Genomic DNA, 6,000 nt, shown 5'->3' on the forward strand with positions numbered 1-6,000 from the left:
CGAAAAACTGCAATACATCGAAAATCCGCTAGGGCGAGGTCCCAAAAGGGAGCAAATGTCCATAGCCCCCATGTTAAAATGTCCGTTTTCACAGCATAAATTCATGTTTTTACAGGTTGGTCCCATGGACTTTTATTGTATTTTTCGATAGGTTCCGAGTGCCTGACAACCATGAGGGCTGTGAATTTTTTTCTAACTCGTTAGTTTCGATCGTATTTAGATATAAAATGTATGACAATAAGGGCGTGGTTAACTTTGATTGACAGCTTGATTGACAGCTGACAAGGCAGCGCCATGGAGAATGACAACATAAGAAGCGCCATTTTTTAATACAGTTGACATATAATACTACTGTTTCTGTATCATGAAATGTAGTTTTAAGAGTTTTTCAGGTGAGAATGTAGTTGTTTAAAGCTCAAATCTGTGGTTTATTTATAAAGATTTATAAAAATTGTATCCAGTTGTGAGATCCCGCGATGATGTCCGGGCGCTCGGCGTTCATGTACCCCGCCTGGAACAGCCTTTCCTCGGCTAGTCGTTCTGAGGTTTGCCGCTGTCTCTGGCGTCTCTGTAGTGGTTAAACATGAGATATAATTCGTCTTGTGTATATCTAACGGGCGATTTTTGGTCTCGTGAATCTATAATTTGTTCCCTGGCCAATCGTTTTGGCTGAGGGGAAGTTTCATAACTTTATAAGCTATTTAACTTTACCGTTGTATGGTTAGACTAGAGCGCTGACTTTGTATGTTTGACTGAATTGTTTGCTTTATTTGTATAGCTTCTTGTAACTTTACCTTTTACTTTTATAATGGCTAATATTGATAAAAGTGAAATAAAAAAATAAAAAAACTGGGTTGAGTTTTGTCATTTTAAATTTTAATACAACGAATATGATCTGTAATGTTGTTTACTGCAACATCTGTTGTTTAGTACAAATGCACATATTGCCTGGACCATATTAAAATGTTTACTATTTTTATATTATATTTAAAACAAAAAGAGGCAGGTTTGTGTTTTATATTTTGTTTTTTTTATAAATAGGCAAACGTTATGTGCAGTGAATATAATCAATACGCGTTGCCTGAACCACATTTGTGTGGCTATAATGTTTAAGATTTCTTTAAATGAAAACGAAAAGAGTTAGTATGGTGTTTTATAACATATTTCGTTGCCTAAAATATACACGGAGATAACTAGAGTAGCAGAGCGAGCTGAGTGACGCGCGCTGCGTCAGAAGGTGGGCGGGGTTAGGATTTCCCAAGATTTTCCAAGATGGCGTCGCCCATACCCCCCATAAACGGCTTCAAACCCGTTCTTCAGAAAGTCTATGGGTGACGTCACAGACGCTTTGTCCATATTTTTTACAGTCTATGTGCTAGACACAGCCTTATTCAATTCAAAGTGGTACACAGACTTCATCTATCCAAGGCCAAGCTGGCAAAGATGTATTCCTCTGTTGACCCTACCTATACAAGATGTAAGCAGTCCCCTGCTACCTTAGCTCATATGTTCTGGTTATGTCCTAGGCTGTCTGTTTTTTGGTCGCAGATTTTTGTATCTTATTCTAGAATATTCAGTAAAGATGTTTGTGCAAATCCTTTAACTGCCATCTTTGGTATTATGTGTGAAAAAAACACTTTGTCAAAAAGTGAATTGGACTGCAATTCACAAAAAGCCTTTACTTCTCTGCTGGCAAGGCGCTTGATTTTGATTAATTGGAAACAGTCCTTCCCCCCTTCTTTTAAACCGTGGGCCAGAGATGTGTTACAATTCCTGAGTTTGGAAAAAATAAGACTTAATTTAAGGGGCTCCGGGCCTAAGTTCACTGCCATGTGGCGTCCTTTCATAAATTATCTCCAAAACCAATTATAACTGTAACTGGACGAATTGATGCTGTCGTCAAGTTTTGCCTTTGATCTACTGATGTTATTCTTTCTCTTTATTGTTTTCTTTATATACACGATGTAAAAGCACAATGTATGTCTGTATGCATGTTGTGTTGTTGGTTGTGTTGTTATGTGAATATGTATGTTGATTGTTGTTTAAATAAAAATGGAAAAAAAAAAGAAGAAAAAAAAGGTGACAGATGTCATAGTATTTTCATTTGATGTTACCATGATGGTGATGAGTGTTTGCTTTAGTTGGGCTCTTGACCCTTGACTTTTGAACATTAGTTTTTCTGTGTCTATAAAATACATTTACTATTGCAAAAAAGCTGAAAGAAAACAGGATCAGATGACAGTGACTATTTGTTAATGGTCACAATCATCATGTAGAGGCCCAATTCACTTATCTCATTTATTGTCTAATGTTATTATATGAGTGATGTTTTGTATTTTTGATTATGATATCACTGTAATTTTACAGATCGAGATCTATCAGAGTACTGATAACCAGAAAATATTAAGGATTTTAAAAAGTTAATGCTCAGCATATTTTGAACTTATAGATCAGCCAGACACACACAGACCAAGATCAAGATCAAGAATCGGCATATGAATCTCAACAATGGTGACAATCAAAAAAGTTTCATGCTGCAATGCATGTTAAGTACCAGCATAGAACACAAAAATCGTGCATGACTACAACAACAGCATGCATTGCGGCATGAATAAATTATGCTGCTGAATTGTCTGGTTATTTTCTTTAATTTTTACTTTTTGCTTTTATTTTTGCTGTTGGTTTTGTGTTGACTTATAGTAGTGTGTTTTTTTGTGATGTTCAGCTTTTGATGTTTGTTGATTGTCACCATTGTTGAGATTCATTGGCTGATTCTTGATGTCTGTATGTGTCTAACTGAAGTTGTAATTAATTTTTTTTTGTCAATGATGAGTTTAATAATCCTTCATAACTGATTATGTAGCACTGCTGGATCTTTTTCTGTAGTTTCACTGTGTAATATAGAATTAAGCTGTATTAAAAACACATTTTTGATAAGTGATTAGACACTGGATGAGATCAGTGAGCCACACATTATGTGATGATGTCATAATCAAAACATAATCTGCCACAACAAATGTGTCTTAAAAACACACAGTTACAGCAGACAAAGAAAAACTAATGTTAATGTCAAGGGTCAAGAGCCCAACTAAAGCAAACACTAATCTTCATAATGGTAACATCAAATGAAACAAAACAACATCTAAACCTCTGTTAATTCTCAATAGGAATTTCTGTAAACGTATGAAAAAATAAATGAAGTCAATCTGGTTAGTAAAAAGCGAAGCTGGTAGTGCTATATTTTGGAGTTATATCCTCCTCTGGTGAGATCTCGAGAGATTTAATGTCTTCTGTGGCTGGAAGTCAGTTGTAGTTCTTGTTGTTCCTCTGTCCTTCATTGATTCTGCTTTTTAACATCAGGTGTTCATCATTAATGCTCAATCATCAGTTAATTAATCACTGAATTATATCATTAACTTCAACACTGCTTCAGTGTTACTCCAACACTCTGTAGTGTGGACACACAATTGTTCATTTAAAACGGAAGATTTTGCAGTGGGGTTAAAAGGGTTAAATGTGTCAAAAAACACAGAGTGAAGCGTAATTTTACGGTAATCAACTGTATTAATTTAAGGCATAAAATAAATTTATGGCATAAAACTGTAGAAAAACAGCAATTTACTACTAAAAACAGTAATATACTGTAAAATGTAACAGTCAGATTTACTAAACGAAAGAAGTTAATTTCACTGAAATATTTATGAAAAAAACTGAAAAAAGTTATGCGAAGTCAATAACTGATAAGGTGTGACTGATAAATATTAAACTGAAGTGTTGTATGCGTTTTTGCACAAGATGACACATGAGAGATCTGTTTGTTGAATTATTTAATCAGTTTTGTGGGTCACCATTGTGCTGGAGAGTAGAGCCTGTGCTTCAGTCAAAGATGAGCAGAGAAATACTGATGTTTTGCTGCCTCTTGCTTTATTTAAAAGTAGTAACTGTGTAGTTGCTGATGCAGTGACAATCTTCTTGCTAAGTACTATAGCACATACATTTATGCTAATATTTTCTAAATGCGAATTGCAAAGATTTTAAAGTCACGTTTTTAATTAATTCACTATTACACATTAGGTGTTTGCAGTTTTATATTATATTAATTTTCAGTGGACCCATATGAAGTAAGTTTACAGTACTATCAGTATAAATACTAGTTTTTAAACTCGAAATGTTTCAAGCAATCGATTTCCCAAATTATATGAGTTACTTTCCATTGTATTTTTACGGTAACGGTACGGTTGCTTTTGTTCACATTCACCCTGAACCCGAGAGATGTGATGTGTGTGAGCACGTGGCAGGTGTCCTGCAACACCTTCTCCATCGATTCGGCTATAATAAGCCAATCGTCTATGTATGTCAAATTCCGCAGACCTGACAGCTTCAGCGGAGCTAAACCCGCCTCTGCACACAGACAAAAAGTCTGAAGGCTTAATGAGAGCCCGAAGGGCAGGACTTTTGTAAGACTTGAGAAATTACCTTTCTGGAAATTAACATTTGAACTCTCTCTTGTGAAACTAGCACCATCATTCGAGACGCAAGTCTCACCAAACAATCCTAATCTACATTTCTTCCCCTCTTCCCCAATCCCTCATGCTGAGATCACCAACATCCACCCAAGAATCCATAATGTGAATAATTATCATACAGTATTACACATGTTTGGTATCGTTTGAAATGTCTCAGTGCAACTGGTACAAAGGTCTCATTCCCAAAGAAGTAAAACAAAAGGTAATAAGGTTTTTAAGAGTTTATAGATAACTGGCACACAGAGGAGGGTGGGTCTCTAGACAAATGGTCTCCCAAAAGGTGTCAACTCTGAATGTAAATTCCCATTGTTAGCAGATGTTTCCATCTGAAAGAAGTTTCTGTCTATAGAATGAAGTGCAACTAGAGGATCAGCGCGATTCTGTAACCCAGATCAGCTCGTGATGCGAAGTGCAAGCAAAACACTTCGCATCATGTATTTTATAATGTCAAGGTATTGCATCTTCTCTCTTTATTCCAGAGCATTTGATGTTTTGTATATATTATCTTTGAACTGATTATGAAATTGGCATGATACATTGACCTGACATAATAAAATGTAAACATTTGATTTTATTCTAATCGACTGTGACATTATTTTCAGTAAACAGTAAAGGAACAGTCAAACATTCACTCACATTTAATGATGCACAGATATCATTAAAACCTTTTCATTCATGGAGTCAGATGAAATAACGAGAAAATACGTATGAGAAAAAGTATTTCAGTTTTAAATCTGAAAGTGCACAGTATATAGTTAAGTTATAAGTTATTGTCTTTCAAATGTAAGAGTCTGAGAGACTCAATCAATTAAATGAATCATCTAAGAGTCTGAGTCAATTAAATGAATCATTTTTCAAACGAGTCATGAGCCGTTTCGTTGTGACGTCAAAACGAAACATTAGCATATTGCCCGAGCAGACACCAAGGAAAACTTGAATCTCAAACACTGCAACTGATTCCTGTGGATACTGGATAGCATCATGTCGAGAAGATGCTGTGCTCTACAATGTGACGGTAAAAACTTTTTTTTCACTGCCCAAGGACGAGTATGTGAAGAATCAGTAGTTAAAACTCATCTTTACCATGATACCACAGCAGTATAATCCTAAACTTTTGCTGTTCCCTTTATTTTACTGACGACTGCTTCTCAAATCTCAGAGTTCAATGTAGGATGGACATGCACTTGTTAATGCTGATGGTGAGGAATTACAGTTGCAACATCTCATAATGTACCTCAAACTGAGTAGCTTATCAACTGAGAAACGTCCTGCTCGAGTTGTCCATGTGATATAGGTTCGGGTTGAATAACTAGTTCTTTCAATGTTTCATCATTGGACTTGCGCTCGGATTGATATGGTAAAATCAACGACATTGTTCGTTTCTGTGTTTAGTTTATAGTGTAGGAAGCCTCAGGACAAGCAGAGCTAACGTCGTTATGGCAATGGGCATCAGAAGAAGATCTTATAATGATCT

Source organism: Abramis brama (assembly GCF_963993115.1).
Source record: "Abramis brama genome assembly, chromosome: 18".
In the NCBI taxonomy this organism is placed as follows: Eukaryota; Metazoa; Chordata; class Actinopteri; order Cypriniformes; family Leuciscidae; genus Abramis; species Abramis brama.